Here is a 26,657-nt window from a genome sequence, read left to right on the forward strand (position 1 = left end):
AAACCAAATGGTTAAAGAGTGAGCTGAATACAGCACAGGCAGACTTAGTAATGTATTCTGGATGGGGAAAAAAAGCAAACCAGTTGGTAAGTGGGAAAGGAATCTGCCATGGCTGTGGGCTGCATCCTGGCTGGTACAGGCTGTCGGTTAAAAACCAGGTTGTTGAGTTGTGTAACAGGAAACCCAGCTATAGCAGCCCTGTAGTTAAATAGCAGTCATGAGGTGCTACCTCATGTGTGTAAAAGCAACAACAGGAGACCTGGGTGATTAGAAATATGTTAATGTTAATGTCAAAACAGTAGCATAAAAACAATGAATACCCAGTTTGAAGTATTGGGGGGTTTTCACATGTAAGTTGCTATTGTTTCTAGAGAAAAGTTATACAAATCTGAAAGCTTTAAGCAAAGACTGTACAACATACAGCAAATCTTTACAGAGATGCCCTCTTGTCTTCAGTATTCTCTGATTTTCCTGATGGAAGAAAGACCCCGCATTTCAAATTCTTCCTTGTCCCCTGAAATTAGCAACGTTCATGCTTGACAGCAGCTCTTAAATTATTTTGAAGTGCCCATTCTTCTAATGCTTCTTTCATAGTGGAAAGATGGGAAGAGTAGATAAATAAAAGCTAAGAAAAAAAGCAAATAAGAGGCCCACACAAAAGGAGAGCAAGAGGTGAGCATCAGACTGGAAAGAAAAGAGATTGCTGGGTCAGAAGTTCATTGATTCCAAATTTGTACAGGATCTGAATTTCTCAAGGACAGTGGAGAAGAATCTCATTTAGAAAATACCATGCAGATAAAGCAAAAATAAAGTTACTACAGGGGAAGTAACAGGAGACAAAAGACCTCTTTGGCACTAAGCAGCCAAGACATGCAGCAAAGAAGTACCTCCTCATTGACCTAAGGGCTCATTAATATCCAGTATTTGGAAGCTTTCCTGAAAAAGCAAAGAGAAGTGACAAAATACTGCAGTACTGCTGGCAGCTTATATTATCCTCCCACAGCCACAACTTGCTCCTGACAAGGCAGGGCTTCATTCCATATTACCATTTTTTGACATTTTGATTTCTGTGTTTGTGTTCTATTCAATCTAACCTGTTCCATTATTCAGTCACCCTTACAATAATTATTTTTTCTAACACCAAAGTGAAATTTCCTACACTTCAGATTGTGCCTTTTGTCTCTATTTCTGTGTCTGGACATCCCTGAGGGAAGTCTGGCTTTGTATTTTGTATTCCACCCCATCAAGTATTTATAAATATTGATAAGATTCCCTCTGAGTCTTCTCTTCCACAGGCTAACCAGTCCTGTCTCTCTCAGCCTATCCCTGTATGTCAGATGCTCTAGTCCCTTAATCATCTTTATTGCCCTTTCTGGGCTCTCCTTTGTAAGTCAATGTTTTGTACTGGGAGCCCAGAACTGGACACAGCACTCCAGATGCAGCCTCATCAGTGCCAGGTGGAGGAGAATAATCACATCTCTTGACATGCTGGCCATACTCTCCCTTATATAGCCCAGAAAGCTGTTGGCTTTCTGTGCTACAAAGGTGCTTTGTTGGCTCATGTTCAAACAAAATGAGATAAAACAGATATGGGAAATAGATCTTTCATTATGCTAAGCCTGGATCTTGAAAGGCATTGTAGTTCACCAGTCAAGACCTGCACACTCAGCTCTCTGTGGAAAGGCAATATTTCACGAGTTTGCTTCCAATGACTGTTCCTAGAAAGTTTAAACTTCATTGTACAGTTGTTGAAGTATTCCAGCCATGGGAGGCTGAAAAGGAAGCAAGACTTGAGGGAGCATTCTGGGACCGCACCTGCCAGACTTCTCATGGATAGTACTGCCAGGGCTACCATTGGTCATGCTGGTGACAAAATGAACCTACTGGGTACCTCAGAGGGCTAGGGTGGAAGGGGATCCTTGGTGACAGTTCACTCCAGGATTTCCTGTGATTCTTTTACTTCACAGCAGGAGGTACAGGTTAGATCTCAGTACAGCCCAGATCTCAGTACAGCCCAGCAATATTGCTGTCAGACAACCATCTTGGCTTGCTCCCAGCCCACACTGGATATTCAGAATACCCAACAGCCCTCATGTTGTCATAGTCCCCAGGGATGGTTATGTGGCACAGCCCCAGCATGAGGGCTAGGACTGGTCGATTTATGAGCCATGTGCTAATCAGAAAACATTGTCACCCCTAGACATTTTTTAGAAGCACATGTGCTCATCCTTCTTTACATCCTTCACAGAGCTCTCAAGAGAAAAGTTCATAAAAATACCTATGTTGTTCTCCTGAGTAATTTAGGCCCTCAAAATGGCATTAGTTTGTTAGCCCACCTTTGCCAAAACAGTTTCTAAACAATTTAATTAAAAGGTTTGGGGAATTTTGTTATATTTATGCCTTTTACACAACCTAATACATTTTCTAGGGTAAAATTGGATTAGGGATACAATACTATACATTTCTTTCTGTTGCAGCATGATGCAAGGAAAGCTTAAAAAAGCAAGTGCTGATTCACTGCTATTGTTGATCTTTTTCAGGCTTACTTACGTAAAAGATTTTAGGGCTGTACAGTGTATAAGCACACGTTGCCTCTGACTAACCCACCGCATTTCACTTTAACTGATTAGTTCTAGACTTGCTACTCTCCAGAAGAGATGAGGTTACAGTATCCTTCTATTGAGAACATATTACACAAATACACCAAAATGCTTCAGATAATATTTGACAGCAGACAAATCAGGGAAATATGCAAATTTTACAACTTTTGGTTTTTAAAGACATTTTTGGGTTTGCCCTCAATAACCCAAGAAATATCATGTCATCTTATTATAATCGGGTAAAACACTTAAATATTTGAAACTAACATGGGGCTTCTTTCCTTCTGGGGAAGAAAACAAAGAGGATAACATGCCACTGTCCAATTACAACTATATATGTATTGAAGTAAAAATATTTAAACAGATGTTATAAAAGACTCCATTTCCATTGTACAGCAGAAGCACATCTGCTGTACTTTAAATACTTCTTATCCATGCCAAAGGAATACTATGAAGAGAAAATGCATTTTTATGTGCTTTTCCTTTGAGTTTACCCTATGTGAATACGAAAAGAGTCTTTTCAGCAGGAAAAAAGGCACTGATTGTGATCACTTGACATTTTGTGTTTGCCCTACAGCTGTCGTTTGTGAGTAGTATGGAAATAAGTCCTGGCTCTTGATTGCTGGCCTGATCTTTTAAAAACCTTGAATATTGCTAAAATAGTATTGGGCAGGAAGGAAAGGAGGGACAGCATGGTGCAAGATCAAACTAAAATAAAAAGTGCCACAGCACTACACGCACTTCCTACCAAATCATTTTCAGGCTTTAGCTTGTTGGTAGTGCTCTTTACAAAGAAAATATTTGATGTCACAATATTATCTCTGGTGATGTAGTGCACCTGCACTGATGTTACGACACAGCTATTCTGGGGGTACATGCTTGGGTTTTAGTGTTAATTCTTCAAGCATGTATGAGTTACAATCTCAGGCAGCAGTGGAGTGGTGACTTTCGAGTAGTAAACTTTATTACTTATAAGATAAGACTCACACGTTTGCTCACTAATGAGTCTAGAAGACTTAACACAGTTACATTTAGAGGAGATATTTAGTGGGAAGCACCCACCTCTATTGACTATGTACTTTACTAATGCAATAGCCTCAGTATTAAAAAGCACTCAGTGCACCATCAGCCTTCACTTCCAGAGCTACTTATGTTCACAAACCTGTTATGTGTTCCTAGCTGACATGGGTACCCATTTTTTATTTTGAATATGTAAGTTTATTCATAAGATGTTATTTAATAGCTGGATGGGTCACAGGAAAAAGAAAACCTTGAAAGCTTTTGTTTTATACATATCCTTCTGGGAAGCAAGTGTGCAGCAGCAATCTGACGGGGGATCCACACCAAGCTAGCAGCGCTGCTTCTATATTGTGCCAAGAGCCCAAGAAAAAGCTCTCAGGGATACACGGGTTTTGCCATTAAGCCAAGTAAGATTGGAGTAAGAGTGGAATATAAACATTACACCCATGGCAGTTATGCAGAAGTGGCTTTGTAGATGCTGTAGACCCTAAACACAGGACACAGAGACAACACTGCTCGTCACTATCTTGCTTGGGATTTTGGAGAATGTGGAATGGAATCTATAATCCATCACCCCAGGGCTGCTGTGTACAAGAAATACAAACACATTCACTTTGTAAGTGCAAAAATTACTAGCCTTTTAGTTAACAAGCACTCAGAGGATTAACGTGCTTGATATAAATTGTCTGTACTCTTGCACGGCGCTTTTACAGTTGCAACTGTTACAATAGGAAATCAGATTAACTAATACTATGCTCTAATATACATTTTCAATTATTTCAAAAGCACAGTTTATGAAAATTATACTCATTTTCTGGTAGAATACTTAATGCCATAACAGACACTTCAATTATAAGACACTTTACAAGAAGGATTTGGAAGTAATGTATTTGTGCTTCACTTGTCTTCATTTGTAGTGCAAGAAGCTTATGAGATCTGTATCACTTCTGATAATGCTTTCCTTCTGCTTTCTATGAATTTTTACTCTGTCATAGTTTAGAAATTTTAACTATTGTTCTTTAGTTTGGGCATTTTAATTTTTCTAATTTTAGTTTTAACTGAAACCACTTACTTCTTTAGGGTGCACAAAGTAGGATTTGTATGCAATCTTAACAGCTTTCTAGATTTCTTGTTACTTACAAAGAACAAAAAAGGAACTGAGTGTGAATTAGTTCAGAAGTGTGGCCAAGTGACCCTATCAGCCAGGTGACTTTAGTGGCACTTTGTAGAAAAATCATGATGATGATGATGATGATTATCATTATTATCAATGGTTTTGCTGTTTAATATTCCATTGCAAGAAACAGAACTTTCTCCCTGTTCCTACCACTGCAAAGTGAATACCTGCTACCTTCTTCAACATTACCATAAAAACAATTTTCAAAGTGAACTGCATTCACTAGTATGCGTGGTCCATGCTTTTATTCTTTACTCTATGAATATAATTAATTTTAGCTTCCCAGACAGTAGACAGAGGAACTTTTAAGTGAATTGCTCAGCTGTGTATCAAACCAGAAATGAAAAGACCATCTGACTGAGAAGCTAATGCTGAGAATTCCAGAAATCCTCTTCAAAGTATCTGAAAATAACTTTCTATATTTATGAAACAAGGTTTGTTCAATTCCTGATTAAAAAAAACAAGTCTTCTTAGACTGGAATAGTTAGATAAAGCTAAATCAGACTTTGTTTGAAGACAGATACACCTATCAGCTCGCAAGCTGCTGGACAATACCTTGCTGGAGGTAAGGAGGGCTCTGGCTGTCGCTGGGAATGCTCTGACTTGATAATCATCCGAAAAAAAGCCAACCTTCTGTCCTGCCTCCAAAAGCAGGATTAGAAAGCCTTTCAGTAGGAGACTACACTTTTGCAAATAATGTGGAAACAAGGAAAAAGAATATGGAAAAATACAGAACTAGGAAATAATTGTGCGCTTTAAATATACGGGGCTATGGAAGCATATTCCTAGGTTATTCTAAGCTAAACACGTGCTTTACTTTTCATTCTAGCTGTTAAGAGGATCAACAAATAATCCTTCAAAGAGAATCTACAAATGATTTTAAAAATCAGGCAGAAACTAATTAACATTTTATGTTCATTTCTGAGAATTTTTACACATTTGTAACATTAGAGCATTTGAGAATTCCCTGGATTTCAGTTGAATAGGGAGAGTCAACTATCCATATGCCAAAGTCTGTATGTGATCAGGGAGGTTATTCCTATCTTTTTGTAACTTCAATTTTTTGTTGTCATATAATTATAAAGACGATGGTTTAAAAAGTAACAACAAGAAATCTCAAACACTATTGTACAGCTTATTAGAGCCAAACCTGAAAGATACTACAGTCAGTAAACCTACTTTTTGTCAGTGATTGTAAGCATTGTAGAAATTGATGTTATTTAATTTCACAAATAAATCATTTTTCACCAAAAAAAGCAGTGAACTCAGCCAAACAGAACCCATCTTGTAAAGATGATACACAATGATTAGTATTTCCCTGGTTAGTAGTTAGAAAGAAGCCAACAAGATGCACAAAAGTGACAACTGTCATACTAAGAAATGACAAAACAATTGAATGAAATTTGAATGGCACTATCACAGTGAATTGTTACCAGTATTTCCTATCTAGCATATTGATCCTATAGTATTTTTCTTTTTAAAAGTACCTAAGTATTCAGGATAGTGAAAGAAACATTATATTGATATTTCAGGGAAAAAATGTCAATGAGATTTCAGGCAACCTCTAGTGTAGATATAGACACATGGCTTCAGGAGTACTGACAGTGGCTTGGGACGACTTAGCTTGTGTAAGGAGGAATTGGTGGTATTTCTCATTAAAGTTTTTTTAATATATCTGTCATAATGTTTCCCCACACTAAATACCAACTGAAGGATCATACCAGATTTTGCTGCAGCCATATCAGCCACTGATAAATATGCTGTAACCTGTAGTACCTGTTCATTCTTCTCTAGTTTTATAAGAGTTGCAGTTTCTGAGTTTTCCCTGCTAGATAAAGTCATGTGTAATAAATAAATAAATACTGATTTTATCATGACTTAAAGTATCACAGTTTTACCATGTAAAACTATGTGAAAGATGATTCATACTCCAAGAAAGTTAGAGAATGTTGTTATGATTGCTTGTCACAGCCGCAAGTTCACCAACTGTACGTATTTCAGTAGTTCTCACAGTTCCCATCTGCACATAAGTGTGATCATATGATCCTTTCAAAATAAGCTGCCACTAATTTTAAACACTATGATTTGTCCCTCTTTATTTTTCAAAATAGGATCTCAGAATTTCACTGTACTGAATGCAGTTCCTTGAGTTGTGGAACACTCCCTGACAACTTTCAAAATTCCAAAGATATTTCAGTCCTGACAATATACATGTGTGGTATGTCATTCAACCCCTCATGATAATACTTTGTAGCCTGTATGTTGGAAGTGGATCCATTTGCTCCATTTGCATTTTGTGCTTTTGCAGCTATCTTAACTCTGAAGTTACTTGAACTTCAGACAGTTCAACCAAGTCTTTTTTCTACTGGTTACTTTAAGACTTCTAACTGCATTTAAATCTGACACATCACTTAGGCTTCAAACCTGAGGGTTGTCTTAATCTCTTTAATTTTTCCCAGAAAAGTTAAGAATATATGTTTTTATTATTATTTTAATGAAATTCTGTAGCTTAAAATGAACAAGACTGAAATCACCACCATCCCTCACACTACTTCAAAACATGCCCACGGTAAGAAACAGAAGCATCTTACCATTTGAAACTCCAGAGCAGATGGAGTTCGGCTATTCTGAGTCAGGGTCAGGAGGTTTCATATTTCCCTCCGTTCAAGCCTTGTAACACTTGGTAAGCATTAGTCATATACCAGGCTTCTGCATGTTGCCCTTGTCAGTGTGGCTGGAAGGAAAAGTAGCTTTTTTGGTAAAATGAGGAGGCTGAGCAGAGATTTGAAGCTGGCAGGAAGTCAGCATCAGTCTCCTGAGGCCATTAGTACTGCCTGGCTTCTGCCAACCAGACTAGCAAATTGTTCATGTTTACTCTTGAACTTTGTTCTGCATATGGCAGGGCAGACTATTAACAGCTGAAGAAATGGACCAGCCAGTGAAAACTTCTTGTAATTAGCTGAGCATGACTGTGCTGTTCAGTGTTGACTCTGCAACTTGGCAATCTGTCCATTGCTCACATTTTAGGAGGTATATTAGGCATGCATTTAGCAGTATTTGAGCTTAGAGGATTACATGTGAATGCATGTTTATAGCTGTCAGGAGCAGAAGCTAAAATATTTTCAGTGAACTCCACTGCCAGCTAAACAGAAGCTGTAACCAAGCAACACAGAAACACCACTTCAGTTATTCATGACTTGGAAACACAATTTACCCAGTGCCTGCCTGCTCCTCACCTTAAAACTCAAATGTACAGATTTACTTGTCTGCTTTATTTCTCTAATCTGAAACAAGTTATATATAAAACTCTTAAAAGCCAACATGACACTGAATCATCCTCACCACAGAAATTAGTAGAACAGTTTGATAATGCTGCATCCAGTCACAACATTTTCAAAAACTTAAAATAGATTAACATGTTTATATAGAGAACAAGGTAAGGAATAAATTAAAGAAATGCTTTACTTTTTTTTCTTCATAAAACTGGAAGTGACTTTTTACTTAGAGGTTTAGGACACCTTCACAGGCAATCACAGTACTGTTATCCCATTAACACAGACTTATACCTGTGCCTAACACAGTAACCCATTGCTCGAACCAGGTCAAAAAACCTTTTTTCCAACAATACAGTAGCACTGGCAGTGTGAACTTTTGTGGTCATCTACTGTGATTTTAAGGCGGTATGTTATGCAAAATGTTTGTCCTGCTGTTTCTCCATCCCTACTAATCCTGTTCCTTCTCCACTTTCTCTGGGACTCAGTGGATGAAGGAAGGTAGGCAGAGCTACTATTCAACTCAGTCCTGAGCTAGGAATTCTTATAGAGCACTTAGCATTATACAGGAAGCAACTTCTCTCAAAGGCAGGATAGTATGCGTACTGATTTATATAACTGAGACATCTAAGCATTTATTGAGAAGTCAAATTTTTGTCTATACTTCTCAGGTATAGAGACATCCAGATGGTCAGTAATGCTTGTTCCATAAGAACACCATGCTAATTATCCAGTGAGTCATTCCATATGTAATTATACATTTCTACAATTTCCACCCGTATTTCAGCTTCTGTCTCTGGACAAGTAAGCAATGCACAGTGAAACATACTTTCCAAGCTACTAGTCATCAGTGGGTTTGTAAGGAGTACCATAACTTTACAACTCCACCGGAAAAAATGGGGGCTGCGCCTGAAATTTACTCCTGAGTCCAGAATTTTAAGCAGACATGAAGTTATTAACTGTGTGAGTTGCAGCTTTGGAAGATGTGCAAAGTCCAAGTTAGAAAAATTAATGCCAGTATTATGGGAATTCTGCAGAGTTGTACCTGTTAGGTGTTTTCTATAGTATCAGCTTAAATATAGAAAGAGCAAAAGGTCATTAAAACCACAAAAAGCATCTGTTTTGCTTTTCACAGATGTCACAGCAAATTAGCTCTTGTGTTGAAATGTATGTGTATTCACATATGAAAATGTGCAATTACAGCTACTGCTTAATTGTTGAGGGTCTCTGGTAGACATTTTTTGTCTTTTTCAAGTGGAAACAGATAAGATTTTTAATTGAAAAAGAAATACGCCTGCACATGTGGTTACATACCACCATCTCATTAAAATATGACAGTGTCTCTGCCTTCATCACTTTAGTATGTATGAAGAATACTGTATCTCTTTTCCCAAATTGTCAAGGTAAGGAATGGGCATTCAAAAAATGCTCAAGGAAATCCTTTATTTGCTGTTATAATTGCTTCTGGGACAAGTTACAGAGTTTGGATTTTTATACCAATTTTTATTGCAGTTTCAGATATTAAAAAAAACAACCAAACAAAAAAAAACCCCAACCCCCCCCAAAAAAACCCCAAACAAACAAACAAACAAAAAAAACCCACAAAAAAACCCCACAAAATTTTTAAAATAAGAATTACAAATACCCGGTTTGTCCACCTAAAGAATTTGGTTTATGTTTCCATATTTTGATAAAGACATTAAAAAGGTGTGATTTTGCATTTCATGGGTAAGAAATATTTTTCATTAAAAAAAAAAATCCATTTTTATCCAATGGTACTAACTGGTTTTAATACTTCCTTAAGAGACTGAACAATAGAATGAGACATCTGAGTTATCTTGGGTCCTGGGAACAAAATCACAACTTTGGTGCTGACTTATGTGTATTTTGATTAGCTCATTGAGAGCTCCAGTGGTATCAAGCTATTCTGTTCTCTGTTGCATAATGCGTATTCCTCAGGCATAGTAATTAACGTTACACAGGCCCTTTACTTGTTATGTATTAATCTCATTTGTATGGGCTACACACATCATATCACCATAAGATATCCCAGTTCGGGAGGGGTGTGTGGGGGTGGGTCTATTTGGAAGACGGCGGTTGAGGGCAGTTCCTTTCTATGCTCTTTTTATCATTGTCATTGTATCTTTGTAGGACAGGTACCTAACATGGTGGTTTCTAAAGAGTTCAGATCTACCTTTACAAGCTAACATCCCCCTAACTGATCCTGTAAGCAAAAAGAGCTTCAACAAAGCAAATAAAATAGGCTGCTTTTTGGCTCAGCTCAGAAAGAGACCTGCCAACAAGACAAGGAGATTTCAGAATTGTAAATGGTGCAAGTGAGAAATGAAAGAATTACAAGCTTAGTGTTCTCCTCAGGCTGTCATCCTTCTCCTTGGTTGCAGTCCATCAGCTTTTTGGAGACTTGTTTTCAGGTCAATAAAAGTTTAGACCACTTTTAGGTTTTAAACAATCCCGTCAACTAGAACGTTCTTTGTGTCCCTGTAACCTGTACCCGTGTCATTCAATGGGCTTCAGAAAAGTAGGTAGGTGTCACTCCAACTAGGCTTGAAAGTGGAAGTGTGAGTTCTGGCAGATACAGCTCAGAACATGGATACTTGATATCCAAGGGTAATGTATCCAAGGGTAATTTTTCAGCTTTTCTTGTCTATCAGACCAATTGACCTGGATTCAGCTGTAGCAGTCATTTTTCTCCTTAGTAGCTGGTGCAGTGCTCAGATCTCACCCAAAAGCTGAACGAGGATGCAGTTACAATGCACACCTTGAGATCACACTTGGTACCCCAGTAATGGCAGCTGTTTATTACCATACAAAACTGAAAGAGTCCAAATTTGAACGGACAAAACCAGCCTTTCATAGGACGTATGCTATGTTCTTGAATAATCTTTTAAAATAAACAGCAAATAAAGTATGATCTTTTCAGAGAAAATGACAAAATAAAAATGCCTTAATAGACTACATGCATATTTAAGCACACTTATACTTCCTAGTATGATAGATGATTGATAGATGAGTCCTTGCAAATAAGATAGATAGATCATAGTGTAGATGAACCTTCCCTGAGTTACAACATCCGAATAAAGAACTCTACATTTATAACAGGCCTCCAAAAGATATAGAGAACTTGCTTGATCCCAGTCTAGCCACAGACTCGTGTGTCATGGGTTTTCTTCAATCTTGATTATTTCCCATGCCCCTGGCTCCCTAACCTGCTCCCCTATTACCCTGTATTTCAAATACACTTTTATTGTGGACTTCCAGTCTGAAACTGTCATCATTTTGCCCATTTTCTGTCTTTCAGCCTGTTGAGGCACCCGTGTTCCTATGAGCATTAATGAACCCTTACATCCTCTAGGATTTGGTGACCTTGCAACAGCGGGTAAGTGTCCTGAAATTGCCCTTGTCCATCCATTTATCTTCCAGCACAACCTTAAAATTCTGTCTGTTGGTATGTTTTACTTATCAGGACAATATTTGGCCCTGAATGGACTTACAGTTGATCATGTGAAAGATTCTGTTAGACAGTTTTAGGGATTTTCTCATGCATTAATGTTCTTTGAAGTACCCTCAGAGAAGGACAGTGGTTGTGTGTCATGAGGCTTCAGAAGCCTTTTATTTTTCATTTCAGGCCAGTGACCATAAAGAGATGAGTAACTTTATTGTAAGTATTCTGTTGTACATTGCTTTATTTAGGTTTGCAGCTATCTGTTCCTGAATAGAAGAAAAGATTAATCACACAAACACACTGGTACACAGATGATACAATAAGGAATTAAAACACTGTTCTCAGTTAGCTATGTTTTACTACCTAAAGTGCTGTATGCTAGGACTAGTTCTTGGAAAGACTCTCACTGGCTTGAGAGTGGTCAGCCCAGACAGGGACAGGAGGGTTCTGAGCAGTACAGAGATTCCTAAATTGTGCCGATAGCATTTTAAATGCTAATTTGAACTTTCTAAAGAGTAAACTCGGTTTGGGAAAGCACAAAGGAAATTTAGTAATTGACATCAGATAAAGAGCTGGTAAAAGACAGTATCCATAGAAAAATTCTCTAAGTCTTGTGTCCTTTCCATATGTATTCAGCTATTTAGAGATAGAGAATAATATCAGTTGAAATAAGTTTCTGTAGTATTTTCCAGATGAAAATTAGAACTGCAGCAGGGCCTTTTTGTTTCTTTTGGGTAGGGCATCAAGATGAAAGGCAAAAGGTTCCAGGAGCTTAGTGCCAACACCATGCTTTCATAAGAATAAATCAAAATTATAACAGTTACTCTGTAATAAACACCTTTTCTTGTCTATTTTCATTAAATAAATATACGAACCAGATGCTGCTGAGAACAGGCAATCTTTGATGCACAGCTGATCATCACTGTAAGCAGTATAGTACAGGATAGAACTTAATAGATTTTGGGTTTGAAATTAACTTGAAAAATTAAAAGTGCATCTTTTTTTTTTTCTATTACTCTGATTAATAGAACAGTGAAGCAGTTAGGAGGCTGTGGTCAACAGAATGACAGTCAGTAACTCTTACTACATAGATGGGTGTTTAGCATATAAAATTGCTACTTCTTATACCACTTTTAAAATCTGTGCCAAAGCTTTAATCAATGCCATTCAGGCTCCAAAGAAGCACCATTCTTTATCATACTCTGTCAGGTTTGCTTTGCCTCTACTGTCTTTAAGTACTCTCCTCCTACAGGGGATCTGGTCAGCAATAGCAGCAGCTGCAGAAACAGTGAGTTCTGCATGCCAGACTGAAATTCATGTTTCAGGAATGTCTCCTAGGGGGGTTGAGCAATTCAGTCAGATTCGTAGTTTAAAGCCTTTCACTGTAACACAATTACCCTGCAGTAGAGAAGAGGAATGGTCGGCATTTGTTTGCTGCAAATGTGCCTTGCAAAAACCACTATTACAAAATCCTTCCTCGGGTGAAAATTCCACTGACAATAGGATCTACCTCTGCTAGAATTACAGGCTGCTGGATTGGGAATATAAAGGAAAAAAGCAGAGCGATCAACAACAATTTATATGGGTTTCAACATTCATTTGCTCAAAAACATTAGGGTTTTTTCTGTCTGAAAAGTGGTAACTATCACTGTCCAGCACGACCCCAGCAGTATCAGGAAGTTGTGGCTTAGGAAATGTTTAGAAAAGCATGTATTTTATTTTTTCTGATTCTGGCTGATTCCCATTATCATACAAAACACAGAAGGTCCTTTCAAAGGATGTCTCATCTGCCATAGGCAGGTGGGCTGCTCTCACTGACCAAGTTACAGATTTAACTGGCCTGTAGCCATACAATTTGCAATTTCCATCACACATTCTGCAATTCTGACTGAGTCTGAGTCATGGCCTGAAACAAGAGAGGAAACCGCCACTGTCTGGCCAACTGTCTCATCCTGCAGTGTTAAGTACTGTGTATTTCTCTGCCTCATGATTTGCACAATCAAGTCCTAGCTTTCCAGCCCACCAGGGAATAAAAGCAAGTGGCCCCTTTAGACCACCTTTCAGCCTCCTCGTAAGTGAAAAGAAGGCTCACACACAGCAAGGGGGGCAGAGGATTGAAGTACACATATGCTCGTGAGAGTTGTGTGATACAGGGTAAGAAGAAAAGAGCAAGGGATAACTTGGATCCTTTGCAGATTTGCAGTTTATGGTAGAGCCAAAGATTGTGACAGAAAAGGGCCTGGGGAGGAGACAGGGCCAAACCACAGACAGAGTTAGTTAAGAAACTTGTTTACTACTCAGCTGAGATCTAAGCAGGGGAATGAGAGAAGAAAAAGAAAAGAAGTGATTGGTGGTGCAAGTAAAATAATAGAGGGAAGAAACTGTGAGAAGTAGTACAGGTCTGGAGATCAGCTCTCAAGACCTGCAGGTGTTCACTCAAAAGGCCCAGGGTGGAGAAGGTGGTTGGGTTTCCTTACCACACAAAAGTAACATTTTCACACTTTGTGCAGGTACTCATCAGCCAGCAGTACAGCAGTGAAATACCTCAGCTTAAGCACAGGGATTTGTTTCTAATTTTTGTCCTGACATGAAATCCCCCATCATGTAATTTGAGCAGTTTGAAATACAGAGATCTGAAACTCAGTTAAAGCATTGTATACTCCATATTGCCTGAAGAAGCAGTCTCATGGCACCATAATTTCCATCCTTTCCACACCTACTTTCTTTTGGAGACCAGAACTGATATGCTTTCAGAAGCACATTTTGTAAGGGATTATAGAGACAAGGTGGTCAGTGAACAGAAGAGGAGCAATTCATAGACTTGACAGACAAATCCATAATCCATCTGATGTGACAACAAGGTTGCTGCTCTGGACAGAGGGAGAAGGCAGAACATCTAAAATAGAACAAAAAGAGACTGAATTTTGACAATGTGAAATCTGAGCCAGTGGTCCAGGTGATGGTCATAGGCACCATGCTCTTTCAATCTGCTACAGAATAATAATTGCATGGGTAACGTTCAATATGCTATTGTAGCAAATGTCTTGCAGATAAATTAAGCAAGAGAGGCTTCAAATCACAGTGCAAGGATGTGTAATGATTCTAAAGGTACATGTGAGACTGCAATGATTTGAAATGCACTGGGAAGAGGTGATTTGGGAAATCTCTTATCAACATTTATATAAGGGAGGAACAAGAAAAACACACAGGCAGGAAAAAAAGAATATGAAAACATGAAATGCATCCTAAAATAGCTCTAGGAGTATGGTTGTTAGTAAAACTTCCATACAGTTTGTGCTGAAACCTAGTGATGCTGCAGGCAAAAGAATTTGCTGGTTGTTGTTGAGATCCACCTATAGGCACAAAACCAGATCTTCATGCATTCTTCAATGCAGCTCTTGACAGAGATCCCCTCCTCTTATCATGGGCTTCTCTTCCAACAGAAACAGTCTGCAGGATCTTAAATTCCAGATAACCACTTAGGCCAAGAAGTGCTAACAATAATAAATACCCTTTGTATCCCTCAAAATGAGTTATGTTTTTTCACAAGGTAAGAGGGATTTATTCATAATGGACAGGCAGTGATGATTCAGCAATTATGTTTTCAACAGACTGTCAAGCAAACTTCACTGAGCTATAAGAATGCATCTGTACTGATCTCATGGAAATGTACAAAGGGAGTTGTTTTTACATGACTAGAAGTTAACACATCACTCAGAACCAGAAGTATGAAAGAAAGACTGAGGAGCAGCCAAGTTTTCCGGCAGATAAGCTGAAGAGATTTCTAAGCCCTCCTGAAGTTGTCTTTGTATTCCTTCCTGGAAGAACATTTTCATAAGCAGCTGTCTGTCTTTTAAAGTAATGCACTCCTATCATATAGCTACAGGTCACTACTACTAACTGCTAAAACCACACTTATAACCCATTCTGTGATCCAGAAATACTTGAAAATGCATGAAATGTTAAACATTTTTGACATTGCAAAGTATCACATGATTAACTCATGATGAGTCCTGGTTTATCAGACTTTTTTGTATAAATATATTTAGGAAATCCTTGAAGAAAAATAACATCTTTTATAGCACCTAGTGAAGGCTAGCCTTTATGTATATATATATAGGTAAATTCCAACTATGCCAATCTATTCTGAACAAGTATGATCTCTCTTTCTGGAGTCCAGTTGATTTCAAAAGAGCCAAGTAGATCTTAATGTCTACATATGCAGGACAGAAATTTAGAAGTCTCTGTGTGGATACAGAGAACTTTTTCCATCAGCTTGAGGAAGAGCTGAGTAGGACTCAAATGCCTGTAATGCAGTTTTCTTTGAGACTGAACCAACCTTTCAGCCACCTCCACCCGTTTTGTATTCAGATGAAAATGACACATTTAAATCTCTTGACAATGCTTACAGAACCTAATGCTTCTGTATAACCACCTCTTTATAACTTGAAGATCACTAACAGTTTATGATAGCTTTTAAACAAAGAAATACTTTTTCTTCTGAAACAGAGGTCAAGGAAAACTTTAAAGGGAATATGATATAAAAACATTCTCAAAAACAGTTCCAGTGTGGATGGGACCATATACAAATGGCACTTAGTCAAGAATTTCTTGGAACCATCCAACTGAGGGGTTAGAGTTCAAAGACTTTAAAATTAGATATATTTCTGGCTGAACAAAATAATGCAGTGTTGACTTCCTGCTGCTTAAAGTAAAAGGCGCTGAGCAGATTCCACAAAAACAAATGGAAAATGGAGCCTAAGCAGAGTAGCATAAGACAGCCCAGCCAAGCTCCAGCACTTTTGCATTTACTCTGCCTATTTTATCCCATAGGAGAAAATACAACAAAATGTGGTTTTGTATGGGTGTACCCATGCAGAAACCTATGTGAAAGTATATAAATATACGCCTGCATAGTTGTTCTCTACAATAAATAAATATAATACACTTTGTGCTACACATTAACATTCAGGCTTGGCTGCCAGATCCGAACATTTTGTGTGTTCTCATTGCTTGGAAAATGACAAAAAAGGCAGCTGAAATCTCTGGCAAGTCATGTGGTGCTGCTCACAATCAGCATGTAGAAGGTTAAAATTAGAGCCAGATTTTGATTTTGACATATTTTAAAAATAACTGACATTTGTCCTGGGAATGTACAGCATCCAGCACGCATTAGAAAACAGTCTTTATACATCTGAGCACACTGTAGCAAAACAAAAAAGGAAAGCTTTTAACAAGCAAAAAATAAAGCAAAACGGCAACATGATCTTGAGAGGCATAAAGAGGAAAATTATGTGCAGGGCACGGGAAATAATCCCTCTGCTCTGCTCTGCATTGCTTAGGCCACAGCTAAAGCACCATGTCCAATTTTGGGCACTGTATTTTGGAAAGGTTTCAGTGTGAGAGGACTAGAAGCAACAGGGTAGCAGTCCTTGAGGATATAGAAGAGGAGAGTGTCCTGGTTTTGAGCAGCAGCAGTCATTTTTCTCCTTCTTAGGAGCTAGTACAGTGCTGTGTTTTGATCTTTTGGCCTTGGAGCAGTGGTGATAACGCCGATGTTTTCAGTTGCTGCTCGAATGTTTGGTGTGGCCAAGGACTTTCTGAGCCTCATGCTCTGCCAGGGAGGAGGGGAGGCTGGGAGGGAGCAGAGACAGGACACCTGACCCAAACTGACCAAAGAGGTATTCCATACCACAACACGTCATGCCCAGGATGTAACGGGGAGTGACCCGGAAGGGGTAGAGGGACTGCAGGGTTGGAGGAGGTATCGGTCGGTGCTTGGCTGGGGGGAGTGGGGTGAGTTATTGGTCGGCTGGTGTTGAGGTGTTGTATTCTTTCCTCTTGTTATTTCCTTTAGCACTATTATTATTGGTGGTAGCAGTAGTGATTTGTGTTATACCTTAGTTACTAAACTGTTCTTATCTCAACCCGTGGGAGTTGCATTCTTTTTGATTCTCCTCTCCGTCCCTCCAGGAGCAGGGGGAGGGCAAGAAGGGGGGGAGTGAGTAAAAGAGGTTTGTGGTTGGGTTCAAACCACGACAGAGAGTAATATTAAGTTTTTTCCCTGTCTACTTTGCACAGGGCAAGAAGTAATGAAGTGAACAAAGTTTAAAGTTTGATGTTGACAGGGGAAATATAACAGTGCACATACTGAAAGACTGGAATAGATTGCCTGGAGAGATTGCAGGTTGTCTGCCATTAGAGTTTTTTTAGGAAGAAATAAGGTAAATGTCTGTCAGGAATGCCAGAACTATAACTGATCCACTTATGGGGCAGGAGAATGGGGTACGTGACTTCTGGAGGTTTCTACCAGATCTATAGGTCCATGATTCGTTGAGAGGAGTGATAGCATGCTAAGGCGTGAGCCTCCCTTGTAAGTTGTGAAATTTCCTGAACGGAAATTACCTGAGTGGAAACCATGCCTGAACGGAGAGATTCTGATTCTGCTCACATACAGTCTGTATTAGTTTCCCTTCAGTGCAAGTTTTTACAGAGTCTAGATATCAATTAATAATAATCTCTTTTTGTTTAGTCACTGAAATACAAGGTTTTCAAATGGATCTTTTGCATTTATCTTGAAGAGGCAATAAATCAGTGATTGAAAATCAAATCATAATTCATTTATGTCTTAATGTCTTAATTACCATCGCATTATATGTGCTACTACTGATTGTGCTAGTACTTCAACCTACTTATCTGTCCAATGCGTCCAAATTGAGAGCCACTAGAAGTTTAATGCTATCAGATCATGGCCCAGAGCTATTTCCCTTTTCTTTCCCTATTCTTTCTTTTTTTTTTTAATCCATCCATTAGGCTTTTCCCTCACCTCCAATAAGCTTGATAGTTAAAGTAAACAATTAAAAAATTCAAGAACAGTGTTCCCCCTCTGCAAAAATACAATTTTAAAGCAAACAATGATAGTATAAAACTTTTGGAACTAGAACATAACAATAAAACTGACTTTTTCTTGACCTCAGATGTGCTTTTAAAGTTATGCAATATTTCTAGTTGTGTAGGTGTATAAAGGAAAGCAGGAACTCTAAATACTACCTACATCATGTTTAACTTCTCTTTCCACTCACAAAACACCACTTATATGCAAGCAGATAGGATACTGTTCAGATCTTCATTATACATGTATTAATGCTAAGGCTGAGAAAATTACTAACAAAAAGATGTGTTTAAAATGCTTCCTAAGTTTAATTCCAAAGCATTAAGTGTTTTTCTATACACCGATCGTGATATCAACTTATCTGCACACATCTCGTGATATTCATTATTGGGAAGAGCTCTCCTGATGACCAGTGATCTCCAGACAGCATGAAGAGCCCTCGTCTAAATACACCATGAGAAATGGCTACCTTTAACATGCCCTTTTATTATATTCATGCTAAAAAAAAGGCTATTTTTTCCAAAGAAAAGGCAATTTCTATCAATTTCCATCACATTTTAAAATGTGTTGCATATTTTTGGTAATCCCACCCAGATGGCACAAGCTGCAGGAAAGAGGAAAAGAAAGAAAGAAGGTGAGACAATTCATGTCTGAGCATGACAGCAATACAATACCGCACACAAGTAACACACTGAACTGTTTGAAAGCCAGTGTTTTCTGTTCTTTACAAGAAGCAGCAGTAAAAAAGATACTTTTACTTTTAACACAAACTGTTTCCCAATTTCCTCACTGAAACCAGGAACTCATATTAAGATTCAACATACCAGTAAATAAGAATGGTACTACTACCTTTCGGTTATATTCTCATCTGTTTTGGTTTACGTTTGTGATGCAGTACACTTAGCTCAATCATCAGCAGTGAGAACAGGATTTCTAGCCCTCCAGAATTTTTGGGATTTAAAACTCCAAGCTGAGGATACACACCCCCATGAATTTTTGGTCCAACAGTTAGAATGGGAAAGAATACTGCACAAGCATCATGGCTAAAAAAAAAAGGTGCCATTATTTGCATAATGTAATACCACCTGCAGTAGACCTCATATTACAAAAGCAATAAATCTAACACATTAATCCAGGACTTGCAATTACCCTGTATGGACTAGAATAATTCAACTCCTTGAATAATGGTTAGGAAAGAGAGGAATAATAACAGATCATATTTGGTTTTCTGTTTCTTTTGTCTTGTGGTTGTTCAACATCACACAAAGTTTGTACACATTCTCCAAATAAATAAGCCAGTGGTTTATTTATTGAATGTAACCAAGTAGCTATAAATGAATTTATTACAAGCATCTGAGGGAATCTTTGTGAAATACCTGCTCATAAAATAGTATTACATTCAGCTAAAAATGAAAATCCAAATTAGTTGCAAAATCCTATCATTATAGTGATTAAATCCATGGCTTACCCAAGCCTGTATTTCAAATTAAATAGTTATGAATTTATTTAAAAGGCTGTGACCAGACTACTTAAGAAGAGCAAGCAAGAGCTCAGCACCAAAAAAAAGCTGCTGCAGCAGCTTGTCACCCTTCAGCCAGCAGTTTTATCTTTCAATAAATTCCGAATGCTTTTTTTCCTTCATTGTAGATGTACAGTTTTAGAGGCGTATTTCACAGCAACACTGCAGCTGCACTTTAAAGCATAAATTCAAACTCAAATTTTCAGAAGCTGAGCCAAATTTAACCTTATTTCCATATTTGGGTACTTACCACTGTAACTGAGATAAAGAAAATGAAACAAGTCACTATCAGAAAAGTCTTGCTGTTTTTCTTGACCACAAAAACCCATGAGTTACTTTACTATTCATTATTTTGGCAGTTCACCTACCTGTGCTGTTTAGCCTCATTCATCTCTTCGCTCTCCTGTGCCCTCCACGTGGTTTGAACAGCCCCTTCAGAATGAGCCATGTTCCTCAGGAATGTAACGTACCACCGTGTCACAAAGCCAACACTAGTCCACAGTAGATATTTCCATATCTGTAAGATCACTTGTGTATGGCTGAAGAGAACTACATGGTCAGTGTGTTTCCTTCTAAGTTCTAAACAATAAGTAAAGAGATATTTGCCAGAAGGAATAACCTTTGTCAGTAGTTTCAGCAGAAAATGCCAAAATAGCACTCAGGAATAAGCCTGTTAAGTGATTCTTTTGGAACAGAAACTTTTGTCTCTCTTCATCAAATTATTGGTTTGTCCAGTCCATGAATTCAGCTTCTAACAGCAGCAAGTACTAGGTATTTCATCACAAGGTGTTTCAATTACAAGGGACAATAAAAAGTATCTCATTCTAGATATTTTTCTTTCTAGCCCAATCCATTAATACTTACATTGCCATTTTGTCCAAGATATTTGTGGCTGTTCTTATTATCCTTTAAAAATTATTCTATTGTTCAGTCCCACTACTCTTTTGTGTTTGCAGATATCTTGTACTACTGAATGATTTAATTTATTTACACATTGCATCTAAAATATGTTTCATCAGCTTTAAAGTTAGGTTTCAAATGTGTGATGCTTTTCTGTTTCATCTCTGCTCTGATCTTGGGTTGGGAGAAGTAGTAATTGAAAGAAGAAAATCTATCTTCCTGTTTTTTATATCTCTACATTACTTGTCTGCGGATCTTCATAAAGCTACGCAGTCCCAGATTTTCAGTCCCTCACATTTGTAAATCTACGCATTTTGCTTTGTGTTTGATCCTTTTTCTTATTTTACCAGCTTTTTGATACTAGGTGTTCAAAATCTGAATGTAGTGTTTCAGAGAGGATTAAGATTTTAGGTCTTTGCATGCACACTAGCAGCTAAAGGAAACAGATTTGCTGTCCAAGCCCCATCAGCTGCACAGCAGACAAGCAGGACTTGGGGTACATTCACCATCTGATGAGAATCGGCTGTCACAGGGTCCCTTTCATCTCTTAGTCCAAAATCTGAGCACCAGAAGCTGATGCCTTCAGGCAGCATTGATGTGGTGCCAAATGCCAGGTCATACTTGTTTGGAGGAAGGTGAATCATCTGCCTAGGTAAAGCACAATGTATTGCTGAACCTTCAATGAGTCTGTTTAGTGAAAATCTAAATTGCTGGTCCTGTATAAGGCCCAGTTGCTGTAGTATCACCATCTTTTAGTCTAGCTAGAAAGGACCAGTGTGGTCGGTCGTAGGCAAGAACTAGCAACCATTTAAACTAAGAACTGACTACTACACTCATCTATGTCCTTTTGCTTCAACCCAAACTGATTCTTTTATTGCATTAAAGACACAGGAAAGATATGGAGTTTTATCTATACAAGTGAAAAGTCTGCACACACCGTGGTTTCATTAGGGAGATGAATTTTCTGCTGGTAAGTAACTGGATATACATGAGATCGCAATGACAGACACTACATAAATTGTATTATGACTGAAGTAATTTTGTAAATGATCGTATCCTTTTTCATCTCTACTGTTACTGGAAGGGGGAATCATAGTGTTACAGTTGGTGTGGCTAGGCTAAACATTTTGTAGTGTGCAATGTGCACATTCCCAGAAGCACAGACATTTCTCTGAGCAAAAGGAACGTGTCCATACTCACTCTTTGTGGGCATCTTTACCCTCTGAATATTCATTATACCTGTCCACAGGCTTCTTTAGACTAGTACAAAGTATGTGGGGATTTCCTTATTGTGTCATCAATGCTTACTATAGGGAGCAAAATGCAGGTGGATACAAAGCTTGCTGCATGCTGCAGAAACCGATATGCCTTAACCATACTGTCCCAGTGGGCTGCCTGGACCTGAACAGCTCTTGCTGCAGTTCATTTGAACTGACAGATTTAATGCTTTTAAATATAAGTGAATAGATCTGAGACACAATGTGTTGGCTTGTATTGCATGTTGAGAGAGTACAGGCCATATTCACCAGATCAACAGACTAAACCAAAGCTATTTTCGTAATCTTCATGGTATATCAATATTATGATGGTTGCAACATCTCTTGCTCAACTCCAAGTTTCAAATTTATTTTTGTACAGAGGTAGAGGAATTTATACCACTTGACCTAAAGAGATGCAATAAAGACAGTAATGCTGAGAAAATTCTCGTAAAAGATACTCAAGCATTTGGAGAGATTATGAAAATTGTCTTTATGCCTTTCTCCTTCAAAATGAAATATTAACAAAAAAGTTGATACCTTCTTGGCATGGATTGAGCCAATGAAAGAAAATCCTGTGGGGAAAACAGGGATTCTGTGGAGAGCATTTAAAAGATTTTGCTTTACCTTCCAGGCGACTCTTCATCAACACACCTGCATCTCAGTGAGAGACTAATAATCTGGAATTTAGAAAAAAGCTACATCTAAATGTATATATTCCTTTCCAAATGGCACAAAAATTTTTGTATCAGTATAATAAAATGGTCTCAACAGCTTTTAGAATCACCTGAAAAGCCTTACACCAGGCGAGTACTTGTACTAAGAAGTGAATCCATTCCACACAATAATATATGTGCTATACTTAAGGAAGAATAGAGTGAGAACTGGCAGTGAAGGAAGGATGACTTTATACATCTTGTAGGCAGTTTGAAATAACCACCTCTGGCCTTGTTATACTATTATGAGCATACGTGCTAGGTGTGCACAAGTTACATCTTGTTATTTCTCCACCATCACTAGGTATAGAACAGTTTTATATCTCTGAGCAGAAGAGAGCAAAGGAAACAGAAAGTACTTCTAGTTGTGTATCATGAATTCAAACGTCAAACAAAAATCGACACTTGTCCAAACATTCAAAACTTGGTATATTTCCAAGAAAAATAATTTTCCAATAAAATAATTTCAAATTTTCCAGAAAAATCTTAATTTAACTACACATGATTGTCATATCTAAAGACAATTTTAAACGGTGAAGATCACCTAAACAATTAATAAGATTTGGCAAAAATGTCAGCTTTATAATCAATTATTTTCTTTTGGAGAAATATTTTTCATCCTGAAAACAAATGCATGCTACATAGAGCAGGTTATAGTAACCATTCTGGATCAAAACTAAAAGCAAAACTAAAATTGTTTTAATTGTTTTTTCTCTAACTTAACCCACACCTAGCCAATTAATTTAAATGACAATAACCAGCTCTTAAATAATCTTTTGATGAAAGGCTAAATGCAGATTTATTGCCAGTGATGACAGGAGATTTCCATATGCATATAAAGAAATTCTCACATATCTGTATAAATCACATTGCATTGGTTGATTTGATAAGCTTGCAATTAATGTCAGTTTTGAGGGTATAATTCCCTGAGATGGTAATGCCATTGGTGAAATATATACGTACACGCATGCTCTTAAGTTGTTTATTCCAGGTAAATTCCTGTAAATGGTCAAATATAGATACTTACATGACCATTGATTTATTTCATATGCAGAACAAAATTATGGTTCACAGAATCACAGAATCATTGGGATTGGAATGACCTCTGGAGATCATCTAGTCCAAGTTCCTTCTTAAAGCATGTACTAGGTGACTCTTATCAAAATGCCCCTTATTGATTCATACTTCGACAAATTTTCACTTTTTTCACCCATTACAACAAAGGCTTTGAATCAACTTTTGATGCTATTCCTATACATCATACAATTTGAATGCATTTCTGTACATTATGTGATCGGTGCCTCAGAAATCTATTGCAAAGCGGGTAATTGGTTTCTTTGGAACATATCATCTATTGAACCTAACTAATCATATTCATTATTCTGAGATGCTAATGACATTAAGATCTAACCGAAATCAACTTTATAATGACAGTATTTATATCCTTCGACCTCTTCAGTCTACAAAATTTGGTTCTTATTTATACATTAATTTTGCTCTTTAGTCTTTTAGGAAAGCCATATTCCTTCAAGACCAACATCTACTAATAGCTTAGTTCACTGAAGACATACACACTAAATAGCAACAGTCCTGGACTGAATATTACACTCTGAGTAATGCAACAATAGTGGGCCTTCACAGAGGACTGTAATAATAACTACACACGCTATGTATCTGTGATATTCCTTATAGTAATAAAAGTGAATAGTAGTCGACAAACTTTGGTTCCAGTTTTCCAACCTCAGATAATAAATAGTGCTTCCTGTTTCTTGGTTGTTATTTTTGAGGTTCCTTCCTCAGAGCTTAACACAGTGATGATGGGATACTTCCTCGGCACCAGAACGGCAGTAGGAAACGTAGTTTTCATTTGTTCTACTGCCCAGATTGAATTTTTGCGATCACATGGCCATTTCCTTTTATTGTAGTGGAATTCCTTAACTGAGCACGATTAAAAGTGAACTGTCTATATAACAAAGAATACAGAAGCAGGAGTGGGAGGAACACCAGACAAATAGGGAGCATGGAGGAGGAGCAGAGAAATATCAAAAAGAGTTGTGGAGCACATTGTAGGAGAGGGCGAGAGATCATCAAATAGTCCTCTACAAATCTGCTATATTAACCAATTTCTAGGGCAGAGGGTTAAGTGATATTTCTAGTCCAATTTCGTTACTCAGAGAACCTTCCTGTGTTATTAGCCTCCTTTAACTACTGTATAAAAATATCAAGGGGTTTGTTGTGCTTGGTTTCAGAGAAATTAAAGAATGACCATGAGATAAACATGTAACTAGTGCCTAAGCAATGGAAACAGCGATGCTCTATGTGAAAAACTTTTATGGATATGTCTAAACCACTAGACTTTGTATCTAGCCTTCTTTGGAAAGAAGGATGAACTAGCTTGTCTTTGCCACTCTGTTAGACATTTAAAAGAAAGTCAAGAAAAGGATAGACTCCGAATAGACGTCATGAAAACTAAGAAGATAAGAAAAGTTGAAGTTCTGAAAAGAACCCTTTTCACCGAGCCTGCTAATAAAGACAGTCCATCTCTTCATTACCATGCTACTCATCCACCTCTGTTAAACTGCACAAAAGGGAAAAAAGCAGTCTTTATAGTTGTACATGATTATATTTTCCTTTTGTATTGAGTTCAAAGTCTTTTCTAAAAAAGCAAGAGTAGATTGCTCACAATGTAATGGGCCATTCCCAGGAAACGAAAAAATGGCCTTAACGTTTTATATTAATACAATAGGTTATGTATAAAACAGGTTTTAAAAAGTTAATGCATATTAGCTTAGAACAGCCATATTTTAACACTGTGCGACTGAAAGTTCCAGTAGAGCAGATGAATGAAACTACAGAAGAAAAAACCCGCAATGACAAAGGGATAAAGGTTTAACTAAAAGGACTCAAATCTATATTTCAGGTGCCTCTTTACCTTCCATCAGGAAACGAGTTATTAGGAGTGATGAAATCAGAGATAGAAAATACAAAAACTTTTTAGATCCTTCTGTGCAAGGCTGTGACACTGGCCTTTACTTCTTCACTTTATAATGATTCCTTTGAGTTGTGGTTCTGAAAAAGCTGTGAAACGTCTTCCTGTTACTTCTTTTTCATCTTTCCAAACACTGGCCAGGAATAACCCCATCCTATTCATTTCTTGGGTATTTGAAACACATATTGACTGTAATGACTATAAATCATCTGGTTAATGTGCTGGATTTATGAAAGTGTTAGAGCTCCTCTACGCTGCTACCAGGTGCCTCTGAGAAGGTGCAAGCCGCAAGACAGATTCTTTCTTCTTCCGTGCCTGCTTCTACTTTAGACCACTTCAAATGTTTAACTTTTGAAAATTTTGTAAGTTAACTGGATTTTAGGACAGTGTCACCACATCACTTTCCACCTGATGGGCTGTGGACGAAGCTCTTTCTTCACCAGAAGTAGCAGTAGATTGCTAGCCAACGTCACCTCTGCCAAGTGCCTCCCTATAGTCACCATCTTGATCGTCAGCTTCTGGGTGATTATCTTCCTTAAGAAGGGCTTCTAAGTTTTAGATACAAGCTTTTACTGAAGTCTACTGCAACCTGCATATGTAAAAGAAGCATACGTAAAAACACAGCCATGGTCACTCTTACTGTAGTGTACTGACTACTCTAAAATCACCACAAGTACTGAACCACTAGAAGTTTTCAGGATGCATTATTACACACAAGCATACTGCAAAATACAGAAAACCAATTAATAAACCTTGCAAAATATGCATCTTCAGCACTTGTCTTCGGCTGTTGACCTAGCAATGTAATTGAATGCCTTAAAGGCTGCGTGTCAGAAATAAACTGGTACTACAG

The sequence above is a fragment of the Lathamus discolor genome, chromosome 3 (genome assembly GCF_037157495.1).
Source record: "Lathamus discolor isolate bLatDis1 chromosome 3, bLatDis1.hap1, whole genome shotgun sequence".
NCBI classification, from domain to species: Eukaryota; Metazoa; Chordata; class Aves; order Psittaciformes; family Psittacidae; genus Lathamus; species Lathamus discolor.